Source organism: Salvelinus sp. IW2-2015, linkage group LG7, assembly GCF_002910315.2.
Source record: "Salvelinus sp. IW2-2015 linkage group LG7, ASM291031v2, whole genome shotgun sequence".
Classification (NCBI taxonomy): domain Eukaryota; kingdom Metazoa; phylum Chordata; class Actinopteri; order Salmoniformes; family Salmonidae; genus Salvelinus; species Salvelinus sp. IW2-2015.
In genome coordinates this window covers 19950871-19976630 of record NC_036847.1, presented here as the reverse complement: position 1 = coordinate 19976630, position 25760 = coordinate 19950871, and the positions used below count along the sequence as shown (strand labels likewise).

At 46.4% G+C, this 25760-nt stretch overlaps 1 pseudogene; it reads left to right on the top strand.

Annotated features, from left to right (window-relative positions):
* LOC111966560 (plexin-A1-like) overlaps window positions 1-25760 on the top strand; it is a 299289-nt pseudogene that overhangs the window by 234583 nt on the left and 38946 nt on the right.

Here is a 25760-nt window from a genome sequence, read left to right as displayed (position 1 = left end):
GGTACAACCAGAATTGCTTGTGTATCTAGATTCTGGTAGACATATGAATGTATTTATATTACACAGGCATGTTAACATACAGGCACACGTGTACGCGTAAACCCACAGACAACATACACGCGCCATATAATAAGAAATCGTTCATGCAGCAACTTCATTTTATTCAATTCAAATGCTGCTGGGGTATGTTGCATGGGCTTATAAATGGAATAGAAACAGGTACATTCCTGCCCCAGAGAGAGAGACAGACAGACAGACCAGACCAGACAGACAGACGCACAGACAGACAGGACCAGGGACTGGACAGAACAGCAGACAGACAGACAGAAACAGACAGACAGACAACAAGACAGAAGGACAGACCCAGACAGACAGACAGACAGACAACAGACAGACAAGACAGACAGCCCAGACAGACAGACAGACAGACAGAAACATACAGATACCAGACAGAACAGCACTGGAGACAGATACAAGACAGAACCACAGACAGAACATAAGAGCGCAGCCAAACAGACGACAGCGGACAGACAAAAACGAACACAGACAAGAACAGAAGGACATAAAGAGAACAGACATTTCAATTTTGAACAAACAACAGACATAAAGAGAACAGACAGGACATAAAGAGACAGACAGACATTACAGACAGCAGACAGACCAGACAAGACAGCAGACAGACATTTTTTAACGAGACCAGACAGACATACAGATTAAAAGGAGACACGACAGGACAGTAAAGAGACACACATGGGCACAGACATAAAAAGACAGACAGACAGACATAAAGAGGACAGACATAAAGTGACAGACAGATAAACATAAAGAGACAGACCAGACAGACAGACATAAATGACAGAACAGGCAGACGTTAAAGAGACAGACATAAAGAGAGCAGTTCAGGACAGACATAAAGAGACAGACAGACAGCACAGACAGGAGACAGACAGACAGACAGACAGACAGACACAGACAGGCACAAACAGGACAGACATAAAGAGACAGACATAAAGTGACAGACAGACCAGACATATAGAGACAGACAGACAGACGGACATAAATAGACAGAGAGAGACATCTACAGACAGACAGACAGACAGACAGACAGACAGAGCACGAACAGACAACGTGCCAACATGCGACATCGAGACAGCAACCAGTACAGAAACAGAACAGACAGACAGACAGAAAAGACAGACAGGCACAGACAGCACGACACACAGACATAAAGAGACACACAGACAGACACATAAAAAGGACTGACAGACATAAAGAGACAGACAGACAGACATAAAGTGACAGACAGACAGACATAAAGAGACAGACAGACAGACAGATAGACAGACATAAAGAGTCAGAGAGAGAGAGACAAAGAGAGAGAAAGAGAGATACAAAGAGAGAGACAGAGAGAGTGACAAAGAGAGAGAAAGTGAGAGAGACAACGAGAGATACAAAGAGAGAGACAGCGAGAGAGACAGAGAGAGAGACAAAGATAGATACAAAGAGAGAGACAACGAGAGAGACAGAGAGAGAGACAAAGAGAGAGAAAGAGAGATACAAAGAGAGAGAGACAGAAAGCGAGAGAGCGATGGCATCTAGAGGAGGGGAAGGGGGTTTCTCAGTAACATTGCTTAGGTGGGCTGGGGGCGGGCCCCTCGCTGATGTTTTAACCACACATGCAGGTACCCCTTCAAAATGACTAATTATCTGTGGGTGACCTGCACAAAGGCACTGGGTTCTTCCACCTCTCCCGAGCAGCATCTGGCCTGTTTTGTTAACATCAGCACTTTTCTGCCCAGCAGACACAGGATATCCAGCCTACACACACACATTCACACTCACAAACACACCAGAGCGCCCTCCTCTCTATATGAATAGCCCAGGACATGCAACTCCAGGAGACAATTAATTGAGAGGAAAGATGATAAAGAATGAAATGCTGGTTCATGTGTATGTTGTTCTTAATGAGGTCAGGGACATGTTACTGCTCACCTTGGGTTTTCTCTGTTCGCATGGCTGATTCATTTCACACAACAGCCTCCACACACCGGCCAGGACATAGTCATGAGCATGATTACTCATCCTGAAACAGAGGAGGTACTGAGAGGACCTGAGAGGAACTGAGAGGACCTGAGAGGAACAGAGTGGAACAGAGAGGAACAGAGAGGAACAGAGAGGAACAGAGAGGAACAGAGAGGAACAGAGAGGCACAGAGAGGCACAGAGAGGAACAGAGAGGAACAGAGAGGAACAGAGAGGAACAGGGAGGAACAGGAGGGAACAGGGAGGACAGAGAGGAACAGAGAGGATAAAGTGGAACAGGAGAACAGAGAAAAGGAAACAGGGAGGAACAGAGAGGAACAGAGAGGAACAGGGAGGAACAGAGAGGAACAGAGAGGAACAGGGAGGAACAGAGAGGAACAGAGAGGAACAGAGAGGATAAGAGTGGAGCACAGAGAGGAGCACATAGGAACAGAGTGGAACAGCTCTCTAGGTGTGATGAAGACACCAGTCCTGACTCTCTCCCAGCTATCTAGGTGTGAAGAGACACCAGTCCTGACTCTCTCCCATCTCTATCCTAGTGCTGGCTGGTCCTGCAGTAAACCACCTGTCTGGTGCATGTGAGTGACATGGCGTTGAGTTGGTGTCACGCTAGCATCATGGGGTCATTGACATCTTGTAAATGGGCACATAAATAAAGCAGGGTGGTGGCGGCAAGGAGAACAGGGCGTCTTGGTGGTTGGTGGCCGTTGTGTCGCAGGCGGACTAATCGTGGCGTTTAAAGTTTAATGTGGGCCTACCACAGAGATGTGTCAGGAGCAGGGTTAGACTGCTGGTGTCCATGGTCTTCACTCATTAATGATGAATGGGCAGGGTAGGGGGCTGGGGTGGGATCCCATGTCCTGCCCAGTTTAGTGTTGTGATTTAACAGACAAGAGTGGTTGAGGTCAAAATGACCAGATGGGTTCTTGTAACAGAGGCAAGGGACATTTTGGATGTAGAGTGAGTCAAAATAGGAGTTTTCAGGTCAGATCACTGAATAAGGCTGTAAATACAGCTGAAAGCAACTAAATAAACAATGCAGCATAAGATGTGGAGACCAGTGTTAATTGAGTGGGTTAGGGGTTGGCCTTTATGGCCAGGCTATGCGTAGGTTGGAGGCTGGGCCAGAAAGTCTGGGTGAAGGGCTCCTGGGGTCTGTACATACAGTACAGTGTGTGTTAGACCTCAGCCCACTCTCTGACTGATCTCTGTAGCCGAAGTGAGTAGGACTTTCAAACGTGTTAACCCTCTCAAGGCTGCCGGTCCAGAAGGCATACCAAGCCGTGTCCTCAGTGCATGCGCAGACCAGCAAAATGGAGTCTTCACAGACATACAACCTCTCCCTATACCAGTCTGTAATCCCCACTTGCTTCAAGGTAACTGAACTAAATGAATATTGCCCCATAGCACACAGCTCTGCCATCGTGAAGTGGTTTGAGAGGCTAGTCAAGGACCATATCACCTCCAACTTGCCCGATAGATTAGACCTACTACAATTTGCATACCGCCCCAACAAATCCCTCGCACTGCACAGCGCCTTATCCCACCTTGACAAGAGGAATAGCTACTGTATGTGAGAATGGTGTTCATCAACTACAGCTCTGCTTTCAACACCATAGTTCTCTCCAAGCTTGTCACTAAGCTTCGGGCCCTGGGTCTGAAGTCCTCCCTGTGTAACTGGGTCCTGGACTTCCTGACGGGCCGACCCCAGGTGGTGAGGGTAGGCAACATCACCTCCTCTATGCTGACCCTCAACACAGCCCCTTCCTGTACTCCCTGTTCACCCATGACTGCGTGGCTACACACGACTCCAACTCAGTCATCAAGTTTGCTGACGACACGAAAGTGGGAGTCCTGATTAACAACAACGACGAGACAGCCTACAGCAGGGGGATTTTATTTGGTCCCCCAACTTTTCTGTTGGATATAAAATCATCAGGAAATCAGCTCAAAGTGATTTTAACTGAGGAAATCTGTTCCCAAGTATTCCCACGCATAAATAGAGGCAAATTTGGTCGTATCAGAATGTAATTTAAAAAAATTATAATTCTGTTTTTGTCAAAGTTATACTATATCTGTTTGGGATTCTTACGGTCAATTTGCAGTGTACAAATGATCTATTACTATGTTCCGGCCCCCAACCATCCGCTCAAGGAAAAAACGGCCCACAGCTGGATGTAATTGGGGACCCCTGGCCTACAGGGAAGAGGTTAGAGCCCTGGCGGAGTGGGCCAGGAAAATGACCTCTTCCTCAATGTCAAAAAACAAAGGAGCTGATCGTGGACTACAGGAGACAGAAGAGGGGGCACGCCCCCATCCACATCGACGGGGCCGCAGTGGAGGGTCAAAGCTTGGCGTGCACATCACTGAGGACCTGAAATGGCAGCCGCCGTGGTGAAGAAGGCGCAACCACAGGCGGCTGAAGAAATTCAGTATGGCCTCTAAGACCCTGACACACTTCTACAAATGCAGCATTGAGAGCATTCTGTCGGGCTGCATCACTGCCTGGTACGGCAACTGCAATGCCCTCAACCGCATGGCTCTCCAGAGGGTGGTGCGGGCAACCCAACGCGTCACGGGAACATGCTGCCGGCCCTCCAGGACATTTAGAACACTCGGTGTCAAAGGAAGGCCAAAAAGATCATCAAGGACTTCAGCCACCCGAGCCACGGTCTGTTCACTCTCACTACCTTCTAGCAAACGGAGACGCTACAGCTTGCCATCAGACATCACTAATCGGCTGTCTGCCCGGGACTCAGCCCTGTACCTTGAGACTAATGCCCCAGGTKTATAGAGTCATTGAATGCTGGCCACCTCATATTCTGTTTATTTACTGTTGTTTACTCACTGTGTATGTACAGTATATACTGTATTCTCAACATAGCCCATCGTAATATACCTACTACTGTACATACCATTTTCATTCCAATGATATACTGTCTATACACTCCACATATTTATATTCTGCATTCTGACACATGCTCCCTCTAATATATCTACTCAGGATTGTTAATTGGTCCCTTTCTGTAATTTCATGATTTTTGTTCATATATATTTTTATTTTATTTTGTGTTTGTATTGTATTTACGAGACATTCTACTGCACTGTTGGAGCTAGTAACATAAGCATTTACCTGCACCTGCTATAACACCTGCAAATCTCAATACACAACCAATCATCTTTGATTTGATTTGATTTGACTGGGTGCCCATGGGAAGAGGCACAAGGCTGGGAGGAAGCGCAGGGCCCAAATGAGACGTGTCAGGGAACAAATTGAAAATGCCAATTTCACTTACTCCTCCATCGCTCTCCATCGCTCTTCACGCCTAAATTCTGCCACTTATTTCATGTGTAAATTAATGGCCTCCTCACAGTCATTTAGATTTATCCAGATTTCCATCCTCCTTTCGCTCCCATTCTCCCTCCCCCTCAACTCAACATATACCTCTATATGCACTGGATGTGTAGTATTGGTATTGGAAACCTGATGGGCGTGTTTGTGTGTCTGTTCATATTTCTGAGAAAGTTTGTTCTTTGAGGGGGTTTCTGGGTGCACGTGTTGTGATTGGGTGAAGAGTGAGGTTCTCTCCTCTTTCTCTTACTCCCCTTCTATCATACCAATATGGCTCTGTCTCACACATAGTGATGTGAATACTGACACTGAATGTTCAGGCTCCATGAGGCCTGTAGATACTGATCAATGTTTGTTTCTCTTTCTCTCCCTCTTTCCAGTACGACTATGAGGGTAATGACATCAGTGACCTGCCTGTGGATCTCTCTGTGGTGTGGAATGGCAACCAAGTCATCGACAACCCCTTCAACATACAAGGTAAAACCTCCCCTCAACCTCTTTCCTCCCTTCTCCCCTAATCTCCTCTCTCTCCTCCTTTCCTCTTTCCCCTCTTTTCCTCTCTCACCTCCTCTCCTCTCTCACCTCCTCTCCTCCCTCCTCTCTTCTCTCCCCTCCTCTCTCTCCCCTCCTCTCTCCCCTCCTCTCTCTCCTCCTCTTCTCTCTCCCCTCCTCACTTCCCCTCTCCCCTCCTCTCCTCTCTCTCCTCCTCTTCTCTTTTCCCTCCTCATCCCCTTTCTTCCCTCCTCTCCCTTCTCCCCTCCTCTCCTCTCTCCCCTCTTCTCCTCTCTCTCCTCCTCTTCTCTCCCCTCCTCACCTCCCCTCTCTCCTCCCTCTCTCCCCTCCTCTCCCTTCTCCCCTCCTCTCCTCTCTCCCCTCCTCTCCTCTCTCCCCTCGTCGCTACACTCTTTTAAATCCCTAAGATCCAATTGGAGGAGCCCCTTCCTCTCCAGCAGCACGCCTTTGAAAGGGAATTAAAGTGTTTTTACGCATGGCTACGCCTCTTGCTAGGCCCCGCTGGGTTCAATAATGCTTATCTCTCCCAGCGCTGTTTGCAGTAACTCCCTCCAAAACAACATGCTGCAGATGAATAGAGTGGTGATAAATAAATAAAGAGAGGGATGGATGGAATTCGAGGAAGAGAACACGATTTGGGCCTTTGTTCCTCTGTGATCTGGCTGGTCTGGGGTCAGATCCTACTATTGCTGCTTAGGAGGCTCATCCTGCTGGATGGAGAGCCAGGTCTCAGTCATCACTAGGGGAAAGATAGTTGAGTAGCACTGCGTTTAAGATAAACATCCTAACACATTTAAAAATATACATACATGTATATATATTTCACCTTTATTTAACCAGGTAGGGTAGTTGAGAACAAGTTCTCATTTACAACTGCGACCTGGCCAAGATAAAGCAAAGCAGTGCGACACAAACAACACAGAGTTACACATGGAATAAACAAACATACGGTCAATAATACAATAGAGAAAGTCTATATACAGTGTGTGCAAATGAGGTAGGATAAGTGGGGTGAGACAATAAATAGGCCATAGTGGTGAAATTATTACAGTATGGCAAATTAAACACTGGGGTGATAGATGTGCAGAAGATGAGTGTGCAAGTAGCGGTACTGGGGTGCAAAGGAGCAAAATAAATAACAATATGGTGATGAGGTAGTTGGATGGGCTATTTACAGATGGGCTATTTACAGGTGCAGTGATCTGTGAGCTGCTCTGACAGCTGGTGCTTAAAGCTAGTGAGGGAGATATGAGTCTCCAGCTTCAGTGATTTTTGCAGTTCGGTCCAGTCATTGGCAGCAGAGAACTGGAAGGAAAGGCGGCCGAATGAGGAATTGGCTTTGGGGATGACCAGTGAAATATACCTGCTGGAGCACGTGCTGCGGGTGGGTGCTGCTATGGTGACCAGTGAGCTGAGATAAGGCAGGGCTTTACCTAGCAACGACTTATAGATGACCTGGAGCCAGTGGGTTTGGTGACGAATATGTAGAAAGGACCAGCCAACGAGAGCATACAGGTCGCAGTGGTGGGTAGTATATAGGACTTTGGTGACAAAATGGATGGCACTGTGATAGACTGCATCCAATTTGCTGAGTAGAGTGTTGGAGACTATTTTGTAAATGACATCGCTGAAGTCAAGGATCGGTAGGATGGTCAGTTTTACAAGGGTATGTTTAGCAGCATGAGTGAAGGATGCTTTGTTGCGAAATAGGAAGCCGATTCTAGATTTAATTTCGGATTGGAGATGCTTAATGTGGGTCTGGAAGGAGAGTTTACAGTCTAACCAGATACCTAGGTATTTGTAGTTGTCCACATATTCTAAGTCAGAACCATCCAGAGTAGTGATGCTGGACAGGTGGGTAMGTGTGGGCAGCGATCGGTTGAAGAGCATGCATTTAGTTTTGTTTGCATTTAAGAGCAGTTGGAGGCCACGGAAGGAGAGTTATAATGGCATTGAAGCTCGTCTGGAGGTTAGTTAACACAGTGTCCAAAGAAGGGCCAGAAGTATACAGAATGGTGTCACATGGAGTTATCTTTTACCAATGGGGTATGGATCCATCCTCTGTTTCCCCACCATGTGGTGTAGCTGGGGGTCTCCAGCTAGGATTATATCCTTTCTATTTAGAGTGGATAGAAGTAATATCATGATGTCTCCCGCATCCTCACGCCGTATTTTAGACACCCCATTCTGGTCATTGAATCAAGGTTATTTGATCTAAACACATGCTTTATGTCGAATTACGTTTATCGCTTGGCCTCATTTGTTAATTGGCATTTGCGAACTCACTCTGCATATTGCTGCTTGAGCGTGACCTGATTTGGTGTTGTGGGGGCTGGGCCTGTACAAGCTTGAAGTGTCTGTCTGACTGCTCTAAAAGCCTTTACATGAAAGGATTGTGGATTAAATGGACCCCTTTCTCTCAGTAATATAAGATAAGTAGAGGTTTTAACAAGCACTCAGTGGAGCATCATGTCCTTTTGCATCACCTTGGATGCTGAGACTTTAGCCCTCTTTATTCTACTGCCTATGGATTGTCACAAAATCTGTAATGACACACCCATTTCCTGATGTTGGAATACAGTCTCTTCCATAGTAGCATTTGTTAAAGCTGGAACAGAAATTAAGAATCTAAACTTTCTTAGTACCTGCTGTGCAAAGGCCAGTTACATTGTACTCTGCCCAAACTTCCACGCTTAATTTGACACGTTGAAACATCCCGAAACTAAATTTCAAACTAGCCCTGCTTTATTCAAGCCCAACAAAGACCTTCCCTTCCCTTTCCTTTCCTCACCCTTCCCTGTGTTTTTCTCTATTTGTCTCTGTCCCTCCCTCCCTCCGTGAATCACGGTGAATTATCCATCTCTGCCAGACTGCCCGAGAAAGCCCACTTTTGCCTTGGTGTAAAGTGGAAATCTTAATGTAATTAAATCATTAATTTGGTTCAGTTTAATTAGCACCGCGCTACTTTTAAGCTTAGCCGTGGCAAATGAGATTAGCAGGCAGGTCCGCGGCGGGTGGATGGATACGCCGTCTCCTTTGAAGTCCTGCGGCTGTCTGTGGAGCGCCGTGCCATGATGTTCTTTTTTCACCATCTCTCTTTTGTTTTCTATCTCTCTCTCCCTCTCACTTTCTCTATTTATCTATTTCTCTCTCCCCTCTCTCTCCTTCTTTCTCTTTCTCCTCTCTCTCAATTCTTACTGCTAATTGCTAATTCTTTTAAAAGCATAACTCTGAGCATTAGTGCCCCCCCAAACAACACAACAACAAGGGAATTAGGTGTTTTCGTGTCTTATTTTAATGCTTGTTTCTCATACCACAGCATGAAGGTGAAATGCAAGGTGTTGAAACTTAAAGTCTCAAACAACAACAATGATATTCACCTCTATCTCTCCTTCTCTCTCTCTGTTCTCACTGTGTTTCAGCCCACCTGTATAAGTGTTATGCGCTGCGGGACAGCTGTGGGATGTGTCTGAAGGCTGACCCCAGGTTCGAGTGTGGCTGGTGTGTACAGGAGAAGAAGTGTTCTCTGAGACAGGAGTGTGCGCCGCTGGAGAGTAGCTGGATGCACGCCACCGCCGGCAACAGCCGCTGTACACACCCAAAGATCACCAAGGTGAGACAGGCTCTAGGTGTGTGTGGGTGTGGGTGTGCAGTAGGATCCAGTTCAAATCAAACTTTATTTGTCACATGCGCCGAATACAACATGTGTAGATCTTACAGTGAAATGCTTACTTACAAGCCCTTAACCAACAGTGCAGTTCAAGAAAATATTTACTTGGCCTTCCAAGTGGCGCAGCTGGCTAAAGCACTGCATCGCAGTGCTAGAGGCGTCACTACAGACCTGGTTCCGATCCCGGGCTGTATCACAACAGGAGTCCCATAGGACGGCGCACAATTGGCCCCGTGTCGTCTGGGTTAGGGGAGGGTTTGGCCGGGGGGCTTTACTTGGCTCCTCGCCCTCTAGTGACTCCTTGTGGTGGGCCGTGCACCTCTAGGCTGACCTTGGTTGTCAGTTGAACGGTGTTTCCTCCGACATGTTGCTGCAGCTGGCTTCGGGGTTAAGCGGGCGGGTGTTAAGAGGCGCGGTTTGGCGGGTCATATTTTGGAGGACGCATGACTCGACCTTCGCCTTTCCCGAGCCCGTTGGTGACTTGCAGTGATGAGAAATTGAAATTGGGGAGAAAAAGGGGGTAAAAGAAAAGAATATATATTCTAAAAGTAAAAAATACTATCAAAAGTAACACAATAAAATAACAATAACGAGGCTATATACAGGGAGTACCGGTACCAAGTCAATGTGCTGGGGTACAGGTTAGTCGAGTTAATTAGGTAGGGGTAAAGTGAGTATGCATAGATAATAAACAGTGAGTAGCAGCATTGTAAAAACAAAGGGGGGGGGGGGGTCAATGTAAATAGTCCAGGTGGCCATTTGATCAAATATTAAGTAGTCTTATGGTTTGGGGTTAGCCGCTGTTAAGGGGCCTTTTGGATCTAGACTTGGCGCTCCGGTACCGCTTGCCGTGCGGTACCAAAGAGAACAGTCTATGACTTGGGGGACTTTTTGGGCCTTCCTCTGATACCGCCTATATAGGTCTTGGATGGCAGGAAGCTTGGTCCCCATGATGTACTGGGCTGTACGCACTACCCTCTGTAGCGCCTTACTGTCGGAGGCCAAGCAGTTGCCATTCCAGACGGTGATGCAACCGGTCAGGATGCTCTCGATGGTGCAGCTGTAGAACTTTTTGAAGATTTGTGGACCCATACCAAATATTTTCAGTCTCCTGAGGGGCGAATAGGTGTTGTTATGCCCTCTTCATGACTGTCTTGGTGTGTTTGGACCATGATAGTTTGTTGGTGATGTGGACACCAAGGAACTTGAAGCTCTCGACCCGCTCCTCTACAGCCCCATCGATGTGAATGGGGGTGTGTTTGGCCCTCCTTTCCCTGTAGTCCACGATCAGKTCCTTTGTCTTGCTCACATTGAGGGAGAGGTTGTTGTCCTGGCACCACACGGCCAGGTCTCTGACCTCCTCCCTATTGGCTGTCTCATCTTTGTCGGTGATCAGGCCTACCACTGTTGTGTTGTCAGCAAACTTAATGATGTTGTTGGAGTCGTGCTTGGCCACGCAGTCATGGGTGAACAGGGCGTACAGGAGGGGACTAAACACGCAGGGGCACCCGTGTTGAGGATCAGCGTGGCAGATGTGTTGCTACCTACCCTTACCACCTGGGGACGGCCCGTCAGGAAGTCCAGGATCCAGTTGCAGAGGGAGGTGTTCAGTCCCAGGGTCCTTAGCTTAGTGATGAGCTTTGTGGTCGCTATGGTGTTGAACGCTGAGCTGTAGTCAATGAACAGCATTCTCACATAGGTGTTCCTTTGCCCAGGTGGGAAAGGGAAGTGTGGAGTGCGATTGAGATTGCGTCATCTGTGGATCTATTGGGGCAGTATGCTTCTTGGCTACGGACGTGAGTGCTACGAGGCTCTTTCGTATAGCTGGATTGGATGGACGGTGGTCATCTGTTGATCTGTGCCTCAGTAAAGATCTGATGCTGGCTGTGTACCAGACTACTGTTCTCTCTCTCTCGCTGTCTCTCTCTCTCTCTCTGTCTCTCTCTGTCTCTGTCTCTCTCTCGCTGTCTCTATCTCTGTATCTCTCCCTCTCTCTCTCTGTCACTCTTTCTCTCTATCTCCGTCCTTCTCTGCTCTAGTGCTAAACCTCACAATGCGTTTATAGCTGATTACATCCATACCACCTACACACAGCAACAAGCCCAGCCCACACTCCGCCTACTCCTGATTTAACCTCACCCCATTCAAGAACAAATCCAACTCATTCCTCTATTATTGCTATTTGCAGTATATTTGCTGCACCTGACACCTTGCTTGGGGGCAAATGCAGAGTGTTGTGTTAGTGTGTGTGTCTGCGTCCTTTAATCTACTCTGGAGAGGCAGCTAGTGTTTCAGCACATTATAAATCCCAGATATTGGATAATTGGCACTGGCACAGGAAGTAATCCCTCCACGATGCCTGCCTCTCTCTCTCTCTCTCTCTCTCAGACAGAGTTCACAAGACGGAAGGAGGGAAGGAAGGAGAGGAAGAGGAGGGAGGGGAAGGTGCCAACTGAAAGGAAATTCCGCAGTAAAGAGAATGAATACATAAAAATGCTTGATAGGTCGTTGCGTCATTCGGTAGTGATCTCTCTGAAATGGCACCCTATGGTCATGAAAGCAGCCCACCTTACAAGCTGAAAGGCAGCTGCTCTGTGATATGGTTGTAACAAAGAGCAGAGGACCTTGACTCCATGTTACATCAACCTCATGAGAGATAACATGTTCCTCTTTAACAACTCTCTTTCCCTTTTTCAAATGGTCTCATTCTCTTGTCTTCATCTTTTTTACATTGTCGTTCTTTCTCTCGTCTCTCTCTCTCTCTCGCTCTCTCCATCCCTTTCTCTCGCTCTCTCTCCATCCCTTTCTCTCGCTCTCTCTCCATCCCTTTCTCTCACTCTCTCTCTCTCTGTCTCTCTCCATCCCTTTCTCTCACTCTCTCTCTCTCTGTCTCTCTCCATCCCTTTCTCTCGCTCTCTCTCCATCCCTTTCTCTCGCTCTCTCTCTGTCTCTCTCTCTCTCTCTCTCTCCATCCCTTTCTCTGTCTCTCTTTATTCATATGATGGGGACTGTGTGCCTCTTTATATTAGCAGGTGGATTAGCTGGTAATTTCATTTGGAATATTAGAGTATTTAACCAGGATTTCCCAGCTCTTTCTTCATTGCACTAGGAGCCCCAGAGTGGTGCAAGTAATTTAATTATCTTTCTCTTCCTCCTCATTGTCCGTCAATAAGGAGCATCTCATGAATTTTGACTGACATCTCGACTGCTAGTCAGTACTCAGAGGGCCCAAACATTCTACCCTCCCTTCCCAATCCATCACAAAGGGGTCTGAATAGCTCTTACGCCTCTCTTTTCCTCCTCCCACTCTGGAGGAACGGGGAAGACAAAGCGCCGGAATGAGGCTACGTCTGATAAGGGGAGGGGGGCCGGAGTCCCCCCTCAGCTAGTGTCTCTCCCCCCATAATAACCAACCCTCCCTCTCTCCTCTCCATCCCTCCCTCAGCCTAGGCCGGTGCTCTGTTCCTGGTTCTGTGTGTGTTTGTGTGTGTGTGTGTGAGTTGTCTCAGATAAATATTATATCAGAGTGAATGCACTTAGCTGAGAGTGAGTGGGTAGGAGGGATGTTCCTGTGCTACTTATTGTCTCTCTATCCCCCGACCCCCTTGTTAGAGAGCACCCTGGATTTGATTTGACACTTCAGCACGTAAAATATACATCTGTTTTTTCTGCCGTGCGTGTGCAAGGGGATTCTTGTTTTATTCAGAGGAAGAGGGGGGTGTGATTAGAGAGAGAGAAGGGGATTGAGAGGGGTGTACGAAAGTGAAGAACTATAGGAGTGGTGGAGTGGGGCTCAGCACATTGAGTTAAGGATTCTTCAGAGTAATCTAGCTCCTGTATGTTCCTACTGTGGCCAAAATCCATCTCCAACMGTCATGTCCATGTTTCAATCCACGTGGAGCAATGAGGTATTCTGCTGTATAAATGGGCCCTTATTTGTCCCTACGCTCATTCTCTTTCTCTCTCTCTCTCTCTCACTCGCTCTCTCTCTCTCCTTCTCTCAGGGTGTGGGGGGTGGGGGGTCATGTGAAACGACCCCTCTGAAACCAATTAAAACACCCTACTTCACCGTTTTAACTTCAGTTCAGTGTTCAGAGTTCAGAGACCAGTGTTCAGAGTTCAGTGTTCAGTGTTCAGAGTTCAGTGTTCAGAGGCCAGTGTTTTCATCATGACAGGTCCTAGAGGTTCCCAGGGGTCAGACTGAGAACTCATAAGATGAGCAAACAAACTAGAAAGGCTATAGAGCACAGACGCCTCTGAAGATCACAGACAATGTGTGTGTCAGACCCTATGAGGTCTGTTTACAATGCTTTCTGAGGGAGATTGCAGCCTGTAAGATAAAAAGCAGGAACCAAATAGAGGACATCTGCTCCACCATTCACACTGTTGTAGTTGTTATTATGGGTATAGGAGTCGCCCCTCAGCTTCACCCCCCTCATTACAACCCCCTCACTCCTCCCTGACCAAAACTACCCTACACAATTTGGCAGTGTCAGGGTAGGTTCATACTGTGTTTGACAGCTATGCAATACACTGTATTTCTCTAAATGATGTTGCCTATGTGTTGAGTGGTTCCAGAAACATGGTCTCCTAGCATTGGCTGTCAGCATAACTGTCTTCCTTCCCCAGCCTCTCTTTGAATACAGTAACAACCCAATTTACAGCCTGCCTCAGCCCGTGTGGGCATGTGTCCCTAGTTCCCAGTCCAACCACACTGGCGTCACCCTGCTGTAGCCCTGCTCCACACTGGTTTGACGGCCTACAGCACAGACCTCTAGCAACCACCATTCTGCCCCACTCTGCTTTTACAGGATACAGCACCGCTGCCATGTCATTATGTGGTAGAGGCATAGCGCTGGGGCTGAGTGAGGTTAGGCTGCCTGTGAAAGCCTAGCCGCTGGGGATTGCTACTGGGGCCACTACAGAACCCAGGGGTGGCCAGCCAATGAAACGCAATAATGCCTCAGGACACGCCAGGGCGCCGTTTCCCTGACACGCTCTGCCCAGCCAACCAGGTTGTGGAACAGGCAGCCAGTGAGATTACCCATAATTACCTCGTGATGGTTGTTAGAGGCCGCCTCCCGGACGCTGCCGCCTCACATCAGTCATCATATTTGTTTTGTCATGCCACACCTGTCCTCGTTACGGGGAGTAATTTGGCTAAATAAATCACATTATGAAGCTGCCGTGTGACACGCTGCTACAGAATGGCGATGCGGGAGCCGGTGTAATAACTTTCAATTAGGTGGGGAAGAGGCCTTTCGCTGTGCGCCACACAAGGTTTTTCTGTTTTTCAAAGCGGATAGGTGATTTTTCTTCATTAAAACACGGCTTGCTGGATTATGGTGTGTGGGTGAACGTGAGAGAAAGAGTAGCCAGGACAAACATATTTTCACTATATCACTAATATCATCAAAATCAATATATCATAGCACATTTTTGGGCTCATTCAGTAGTTTGATAAAGTAGKATCCTGTGTAAAAATGAATGTTAAAAGTACCATTTATATTCCTAAAACATTGTTTGAAAATTATACTGCTGCTGCTTCCTATTGTCATTGTTTTTTGATTGATGGCCGAGTCTCAAACACCGGTTTTAGATATTCATAATCAATATACTCTAATAAGTTGCCATTTAGAAGAAAAGTTACTCCCTACACACGTGTTACACTTGTGTTCAGATTACTTGTATTTGCTAAATTAGTACCTTATAAATTGCACACATATTTACCAAGCGGTCACTCAAGACTGGAATTGATTAGCTTGTTCTACTGTAATCAATAGCGCATGCAAATGAAGCACTTTCGTTGATATTGTATTGAAATCAATGCAACTGGGATACTACAGTAACTGCTGCGATATGTAGACTACTGTTTGCGCTCTTCTAATAGATAAACCTCAATTAACTTTGGTATGCATACAGTATCTGTCAATAGAAGACAACCTGTCATTGCTACTTATCAACTTATATCTCTTATAACTTATAATGGAGTAGATCATTTCAACAAATCCTCAAATCGGTTTCTAAATAGCGACAGGGGTTGGCTTTCATTTGAATGATAGATTAACCCTCAAATCCGTGAATTCAAGTGAGGCCAGAGACATTTCTAATAAAATATTCTAGCCAGCGTGGACAAGTCCCACTACGGACTGGCACATATAACAAAAACACTGGTACTAAACCAAAAATATTGATCCGTTTTAAGCAATCGATTTTGTGAGATCGTGCTGCCTATTAACTTTAATACTAACATCACAAATCTGAGGTAAAAATTATATGTATTTCCTGGAATTCTTGTGGTGAAAACATTAGTCTGTGTAATGTAGTAACACATTCTGTCCACCATAGGTAAATTAGCATAATATAACATAATTCAATATGTCGAAGTTATTRAATATTTGAATATATGATGATAGTATTTGTAGCACACTCACAAATGTGTTCAACAATGACATCTATTTCTTCCTACTTTAACCATGGAAAGAGTTTWAAAAAATGCTCCTAAGCACAATTTAACCAGGTGCTCTAGACTAGAGCGTCAGCAGCAGACATAGTCTCCCASACAAAGTGCCATTTAGTCTGCCCTGCGTAGACTTACAGTACAAGGTGTTGGCCTTACCTTGCCTCTCACTGACTTCTAACCATATAGTCATTGGTTCTGACAATGATCTTCTTCTCTCCCTCCCTCCTTCCTTTCCTCCCTCCCTGTGTGTTTGTCTTGCAGCTGTTTCCGGAGACAGGGCCGAGACAGGGGGGCACCAGACTGACCATCACGGGGGAGAACCTGGGCCTACAGTTCAGGGACATCCAGACAGGAGTGCGTCTGGGCAAGGTGCCCTGTATCCCCATCGAAGAGGAGTACATCAGCTCGGAGAGGTGAGGAGGCTCAGCTGCCTGGCACTCACCACTCTCACCATCACCCACGACTCCTACAAGTGTCCTCTATCTCCCTCCTCCTCTCAGTGTATATCCCATCTCATCCTCTTCTGCTTCCTGTTGACATTGTCCTTCTGTCCATCTCTCTTCACCTGTCTATTATCTTCTTCCTCTGCTCAGTGTATAGACATCCTCTTCAGCTTTCTCTTTCCTCTCCTTTGACCTCCCTGCTCCCTATATATACAGCTCATTAATTGAATGTAGATAGATCAAACAATCTCTCCATAGAGCATTTAGATGGTAGATGCCCCCTTTCAAATTGGAGGAATCACTACACAAATATCAGACAGCTATACTGTAGCTACAGTTGAGCTCAACACGTGTGTCTTCCCATGTGTCCCTAACTCCTCTCCCCTCCTCCCTCTCCCTTTTTCTCTCTCATACCTTCTCTACTATCACCCCTCTCTCCTACAGAATTGTGTGTTTGCTGAACGACGCCACGGGCTACCGGGTGCAGGAGGCTAACGTGGAGGTGTGTGTGAGGGACTGCCTGGCAGACTACAGGGCCCTCTCGCCCCGAGCATTCACCTTCGTGGTAAGTAGCACCCAGGTGACACAGCCATGGTCAGGGGTGGATGGATCCTTACATTAGACAATGATTATTGGTAATTTTGTTGATTGCATAATAAACGTGTCTTCTACAGACGCCCTTCTTCACGCGGGTGCTGCCTGCCCAGGGCCCTCTCTCAGGGGGCACCAGGATCACCATCGAGGGCAACCACCTCAATGCCGGCAGCTCTGTGTCTGTCAACATCGGACGCCACCTCTGCCACTTCAAAAAGTGAGTGTCAGTCTGTCAATTCATACTTCCTGTCTTTAGCTCAGTGGACCCATTGCTGTGCAACACCTAGTGCAGGGTACAGTAGATCTCAGTCTTCACCTGTATGAGGAATATTAACAGACTGCCTGTTGAAAGCGGGGCTGCCCTGCATTGCAGCTGAGAGGTAGGTAGAGCCCAGCCAGGTAGGGTGAGTGCCAGGTTCCTACCGGGGGGGGTAGTGAGGGGACATACAGGGGGATTGAGGGGACATACAGGGGGAGTGGGGTGAGGGAACATACATGGGCAGTGAGGGGAGATACACGGGGAGTGAGGGTGAGGGGAGGTACAGGGGGAGTGTGGGGAGGTACAAGGGGAGTGGGGGGGTTCAGGGGGAGTGTGGGGAGATACAGGGTGAGTGAGGGGAGAAATGGGGCTTGAGGGGAGATAGCTCGGCCAGCCTCTGACTAATTTAGAACTCTTGCTGGACCAGAGCCAGGACTATCAGTGAAATACCCCCATTTACAGTACCAGTCAAAAGTTTGGACACACCTACTCATTCCCACTGAGGCGCAGGAACCTGTAGAGCCGGCCAAGGCGTGGGAACCCGGCGAGCCGGCCGAGGCAGGCACTGGGAGCCCGACGAGGCAGGCACTGGGAGCCCGACGAGGCAGGCACGGGAGCCCGACGAGCCGGCCGAGGCAGGTACGGGAGCCAGTACGAGCCAGCTGAGGGAGGCACGGGAGCCCGCCGAGCTTGCTGAGGCATCCCCGGTAGCTTCGGCAATTTAAGCCTGATGGGCCAACTGAGGCATGAGAACCTGTCGAGCCAGCTGAGGCATGGAAGCCTGACGAGTCGGCTGAGGCTTCTCCGGTTGCTTCGGCAGCTGCKCTTGGACCCGATGTCACCAGTAAAAAAAATTACAAATCCCTGTTGCTTCCCTTTGGTGAGGCGTTATTCTGTAACGTGTACGCTGGGAGTCGGGAAGRGAGTAGAGGGAGTGCAAATGTAATAATAAATAAAACATAGCACAAAACAAGAAACACAAAGCGTGAAACAGAATAAGTCAATAACACCTGGCAAAAGAACCAAAGGGAGTGACAGATATTGGGGAGCTAATCAGGAAGGTGATGGAGTCCAAGTGAGTATCATGATGCGCAGGTGCGTGTAACGATGGTGGCAGGTGTGCGTAATGGTGAGACAACTGGCGACAACGAGCCCCAGAGAGGAGGAGCGGGAGTAGACGTGACAGTCCTGTTGAAAAACAAATGTTAGTCCCACTAAGCTCAAACCTGATGGYATGGRGTATCGCTGCAGAATGCTGTGGTAGCCATGCTMGTTAAGTGTGCCTTGAATTTTAAATAAATCACTGACAGTTTCACCAGCAAAGCACCCCCACACCATCACACCTCCTCCTCCATGCTTCACGGTGGGAACCACACATGCAGAGATTATCCGTTCACCTACTCTGCGTCTCACAAGACACGGCGGTTGGAACCAAAAATCTCCAATTTAGACAAAGGACAGATTTCCACCAGTCTGATGTCCATTGCTCGTGTTTCTTGGTTCTTATCAAGTCTCTTCTTKTTATTGGTGTCCTTTAGTAGTGGTTTCTTTGCAGCAATTCAACCATGAAGGCCTGATTTCACGCAGTCTTCTGAACAGTTGATGTTGAGATGTGTCTGTTACTTGAACTCTGTGAAGCATTTATTTAGGCTGCAATTTCTGAGGCTGGTAACTGTAATGTACTTATCCTCTGCAGCAGAGGTAACTCTGGGTCTTTCTTTCCTGTGGCGGTCCTCATGAGAGCCAGTTTCATCATAGCTCTTAATGGTTTTTGCGACTGCACTTGAAGAAACTTTCAAAGTTCTTGACATTTTCCGCATTGACTGACTTTCATGTCTTAAAGTAATGAAGGACTGTTGTATCTCTTTGCTTATTCGAGCTGTTCTTGCCATAATATGGACTTGGACTTTTACCAAAATCTTCTGTATACCACCCCTACCTTGTTACAACACAACTGATTGGCTCAAACGCATTAAGATTGAAAGAAATTTCACAAATGAACTTTTAACAATACACACCTGTTAATTGAAATGCATTCCAGGTGACTACCTCATGAAGATGGTTGAGAGAATTCCAAGACTGTGCAAAGCTGTCATCAAGGCAACGGGTGGCTACTTTGAAGAATCAAATATAAAATATATTTTGATTTGTTTAACACTTTTTTGGTTACTACATGACTCCATATGTGTTATTTCATAGTTTTGATTTCTTCGCTATTATTCTACAATATAGAAAATAGTACAAATAAAGATAAACCCTTGAATGAGTAGGTGTGTTCAAACTTTTCACTGGCACTGTATGTGTATATGAATGTATTTATCTGTGTATGTACAGTTGAAGTCGGAAGTTTACATACACTTAGGTTGGAGTCATTAAAACTCGTTTTTCAACCACTCCACAAATTTCTTGTTAACAAACTATAGTTTTGGTAAGTCGGTTAAGACATCTACTTTGTGCATGACACAAGTCATTTTTCCAAAAATTGTTTACAGACAGATTATTTCACTTATAATTCACTGTATCACAATTCCAGTGGGTCAGAAGTTTACATACACCACTAAGTTTGACTGTGCTCTTTTACATGAAAGGGGACATATGAGAGGAGAGATAGGTTTAACAAGGGAATGAATAACGGAGTAGATCTATGATTGGTGTTCTCCTTTGGGAAATGTAAGCTTTTTGGATATAGAGGTCAAGGATTGTCCGAACCTCTCTCCTGAAAACTAAATAGCAATCTGTTAGACGACAATATGATAGTTTGAAGGGATCTCGAAATTTGATTGTGTTGTTCTGGTGTGTGTTTCCGGTTCGCGCATTTTATGGCTTATTGTTGGAGTGGCCTACATATTCTGTTCTTTAGGGTTTGCTCCAGTCACTATATGACATTCGCATATCAATGCGAAGGTAAATACATCAAATAAGGAAATAATAGAGAGCACATGGATATGCACATTTGTCTGGATGCTTAAGAAATATTTGTGTGGGACCTTAACGACTGCACAACAGTCGTTCTATTGTTTGAGTTTCGCATATGAGGGAGATGTGGCATCTCTGTTGTGTTCGACTATACCGCAGCGTTGATCTGCGGTTGGCCAGACGTGCCTGCAAACTGTCTCCTCTGATTCCCCTCGCCACGGTCATTCCGTTTCCATGGGCAACACCCTGATGTACGCTCACAACTTCCAAGACCCTTGTCAGACAATTTATGTTTGACAAAAGCGATTGTGTATTATTTGTAACGACAAATAACAAAACAACAGATTTGAGGGACCAAACGACAGGGAGGAATGAGTAGGGAAAGAGACAACAGCTTAAGAACAGGGAGGGTAATAGACGGCCGTTCTGTCTTTCCTTAGGAGGGATGAACGGTATTTTTTGGCGCTGAGATATCCAGTTGGGTATAATAAGTGCAAATATTGTTCGCTCTTATATACACTAACCCAGCGGCAGCTAAAGACGTGACTTTTATTGGTGGAAGAATTGCAAGGCTTGGATGAACAATCAAGACTACTGGTGACGGAAACAGCGGTCTGTTCATGAAGGTTTAATTGTCATTTAGTTAATCACTTCAGCAAGAGTTAAATTTTTGCAACACAAGTATTCGCATATGACATTATTTGAGGCAATTAACAGGTTACCCGCTATGACACGCCAGAAGGGACTAAAGACGGCCACCCCTCTCCTGAAATCTCCTAAAACAACTGAAACACTCTAAGCAGTCAATAGCAGAGCAGGATAGAGAATAGCGAAGGAGGCTAGTGGAGTAATTGGTTTGCACTTAATGGTCAGGTTAGTGTCAAGACTATATAATTTATTGGTCTATGATTATGGTTGGAAAGGAAATTGTGTCTCGATACTAATGGTGTCTGTTGGTGCACATGCATCATTACTACCAAATAACCTTAACCATGACTTTATGGCCATATATTTTTGGCACTCACAATTTAGATTTATGTATAATATTAGAGAGACGATACAAGGGGAATGCTAGTTGCCATAAGCACAAATGTAAAAACCATTACATACCCAATAACATACCATGCATGGGGATCAAGTACATACATACGAAGTCACACGGAAGGTGGGATGGAAAGCAATCTACTTTTTGTTTGGTGTGGAGACGGGGTGTACTTTGGGCTTGCACGAGAGAATGAACTTGGTGCCATACATACATCAACATTACATATTCACAATAAAACTTGAGTGGCATTCAAGATAATGAGAGAAGTCTGGGAAGATGTAACAATTTATGCCACCGGATTATATTTAGCGAAGCCCAAATAACAATTCTTCAAAGCATCTCATTCGAGTTTTTTCCGAGAACAAATTTATAACATGCTTTGGTTGGACTGAGATTGGTCTAGCTTTTTATTATAAAATAATTGGGGATCATGAACCGCAGAGAATAGCAGTTCTCCTTTCAAGTTTCGGGTGGCTGCTATTATAATGATATTGTGGGTTTAAGAATACCACATCAAATTCCTGTAGGGCATACGAGTCCAAGAGGATTTAGTTTTTACAGCGGAGTGAGCTACAACTTCCACTAGTATACTAAATTGCCCGTAGCCTTGGCTTTCTTTCAAAAAAAATCCACTCAAAACCCCTGACATAATTCAGGAGGAATGACTTATGGGCAAATCATTCCAATCACCTATTAGGAAATTTGCAGGACTGAAAAAGCGTGTGCGGTGCAAGGAGGCCTACAAACCTGACTCAGTTACACCAGCTCTGTCAGGGGAATGGGCCAAAGTTCACCGAATTTAGTGAAAGGCAATGCCTACCAAATACTAGTTGAGTGTATGTAAACTTTGACCCACAGGGAATTTGATGAAAGAAATAAAAGCTGAAATAAAGCATTCTCTCTACTATTATTCTGACATCAGGAATTGTGAAAAACTGAGTTTAAATGTATTTGGCTAAGGTGTATGTACACTTCAGACTTCAACTGTATGTATGTATGTATGTATGTATGTATGTATGTATGTATGTATGTATGTATGTATGTATGTATGTATGTATGTATGTATGTATGTATGTATGTATGTATGTATGTATGTATGTATGTATGTATGTATTGTATGTATATGTATGCAAAAATATATATGGGGATTGGAAATGATGCAGACAATTACATTGATGGAAGCTACAATCTATCTGCCAATATTAAGCTGATCCACCCCCTTAATAATACCCCCACCTCGCTGATCCACCCTGCTTCTGTTGACTGGAAGTGTCAGTGTTTAAGATGCAGTGTGTGAGTGTCTGCGTTGTCTGTGTTTTTCCTATGTCATATGCAGTATGTGCATGTAATCTTGCTATGTGCCATACATCTCACAGCGCTACAGTAGGTCTTTGTTTTCATCCAAGCTTTTGTTTACACCTGTTAGCCTGGGTAGTAAAACAACTATTCCATTAAAAGGTAATCCAGCCGATTATCCTTTTCTTCTGTGGTGTTGTCTTCTTCCCTCTCTTCCTCTCTGTGTTTGCCTCATTCTTGTTTTGTTATTTGTCACAAACACCTTTGTCAAAATAATATGTGCGGTCTTGGAAGGTTTGTGGAGCGTACATCAGGGTGTTCCCATGGAAACGGGGCGAGGGGAATCAGAGGAGACATTGCAGGCACGTCTCCAGGCAGGACCTGGGAATCGCACCAGAATCACTCCTCTTCTCCTCCTAGAAAGACTGTGGACTTTCCCACAAATTCAAGCATCACTCAACAGTGCTTCAATTAGATATTGTAGTTATTGTGTGTTATGACTAGCAGCAAACAGTATGAATCAATGCCAATGGGAAACACACACAGAACAAATCATCAGTGCTCTTTCATGTTCTTACAGGTATTGCTATTTAGTTTTCAGGGAGAGAGGTGCACAATCTTGGACCTTTACCAGTTACATGACAAGAAAAGCAGTCATCTGTATCATCCTTTAACCACCCTCTCTGTCCCTGCAGGAGGAATTCCCGGGGAGATAGTGTGTATGACCCCAGCAGGGTTGACCCCAGGAGCACACCAGTCATTGGTGGACTATCGACTCTGCTGAGCTGAGGAACCCAGAGGTCAAATACAACTACACTGACGACCCCACCATTCTGAAGGATCGAACCCGACTGGAGTATCGCTAGGTACGGAGGAGATCTGGGTATTTACATGCGTATCGCCTGGTTCTCTGGTGTGTCTGGGTTACAGTAGTGTAGCTACAGTGGCAGCTCTTATAAGAGACACTTAGAGATGTCCCACGAGTTAGCGAGGGGCGTAACCACTGATCACCATGCGTATGGTGTGAATACACAACCTTGTGAAAAGCCCAACTTTGACAACGATCGCTCTGCTTTCCTGGTAAACATGTTAAACCACAGCACTGTTACAAGATCCACAGCCCCTCCCCCCACCTTCTGTCTCTGTTGACACACTACCCTTCTTCATCTACATAGATTTTATAATAGGCTGTTGGAATGGAATGGGAGTATTCCCATCGCTCTGTGGGACTGGCTGTGGGAGCAGCTGTGGGCCAACCGCTGCCACGACCCCCCATGACTCTGCTGCTCTGTGTGGGGGGGATCGAAGGTGCTACAGAGCCTTAGCCTGGATGGGTGAATGGGCTACCGACTGACTGTCCCCCAATGTCTCTTGATTCGCCTCATATCTGGGCTCCATCTGGCCCAGTGCATAACCAGCAATCAGGAAAACAGACAGACACACTGTACACTACATGAACAAATGAAAACAAATGACTGAGATTCCTGGATCTCTCAAAGACAAAATTCTCTCAGTGATTGATGTACGCTTCTGGCCAAATGGCAGCACAGCATAAACCAGTGGCTAGGGAGTTGTGAACAACATGTTGTTCATCTGTTCATAAAGTTTCTCTTCATGTCTAATGTTAACTGCAGTGCAATGTTTTGAATAGGGAGTGTATACTGGTAATTTACATGTGCTCATATTGTATTTGTAACTTTCTGAAAAAAAGAGACTAGATAAAACACTCTTGGTTTCTGGAGTGAAAAAATAAAATAAATAGCTTATTGATTGAATAAGTGGCTGCTAAATTGCTTCATAATAGTACAGCAAAGGGAGAGAATACGATTAAAAGTAGAAGGGAAGCGCTAGAGAGTATTGAGAGAGAATGAAAAAGGGAAGGAAAAAGCAGAGAATCATTCACTAAGTTACTTTGTCAAAGCCCAGTGGAGCCATGTGCTGCTTAAGATGAGCGCCATGCAGATTGTGGCTGGGACTAGAGCTTGGGCATGGGGGCCGGGGCCTTGGGGCTCTGGATGGGGCCGGGGTCTGGATGGGGCTTGGGCTGCTGATTGAAGCTCTGGATGGGGCTGGACTGGGGTCTGGGATTGGGGTGGATTGGGCCTGGATGGGGTGTGGGACTGGGGCTCTGGATGGGGCTGGGACTGGGGCTCTGGATGGGGTGTGGGACTGGGGCTCTGGATGGGGCTGGGACTGGGCTCTGGATGGGGCTGGGCTGGGGCTCTGGATGGGGTGTGGGACGGGGCTCTGGATGGCTGGGACTGGGCTCTGGATGGGGTTTGGGATGTGGGCTCTGGATGGGCGTGTGGGACTGGGGCTCTGGAATGGTACTGGGCTGTGCTGGTGGGGAAGAGAGGAGTCTATTCTTCAATGTCCCGTCGGTTTAAGCGTTAAGCGTATAGCTGAGTTAGAGGGCTTTCTGAGAGCCGGGCTTGGAGGTAGAGGCTTTACACAAATAACATTGTTGGAGAAGTTGGTGTCGGCTTCAGCTGTATTACAGTCTCAGCCTATCCCAGCCTCATCCCCAGTCTCAGCCTTATCCCCCAGCCTCATCCCAGTCTCAGCCTTATTATCCCAGCCTCATCCCCGTGCTCAGCCTTATCCCCAGCCTCATCCCCAGTCTCAGCCTCATCCCCAGCCTCATCCCAGTCTCAGCCAAGCACCAGCCCGCCTCAACCTTAGCCTCAACCTCAGCCCCGCCTCAGCCCAGCCTCAGCCCCAGCCTCGGCCAGAAGCTGCCTGTCCATTGCATGCAGGGGGAAGGAAGTCGACACCGAGAGAACACAGCACTCACCAGAGTAGATAAAGGAAAGCACAGGGATGGAGGCACGCATTACTTCCCAGACATAGTGGGTGTTATTATGTACGGGCTTTCCAGACACTGGGATTGTAACTAGTCACTCCATTTGTGATGTTCCTAGTACTTACAGTACACATACAACACATCTTACTTTCAGGGTATATTCACAACTTCACCCAAAGCTGGCAACTGAATATACTTCAATCTACTATGTCTACTAATTTGCTATCTCATTGCCACATTTACTAATTGTTAAGCAAGTTATTATTTGTCTCCGTCAGTGTGGAACCCTGTTGACATCAGTGTACTAACTAGCCACATCAGAGAGCCCAGATCAGAGCTAAGTATGGCTCTGCTGAGCTCTTTC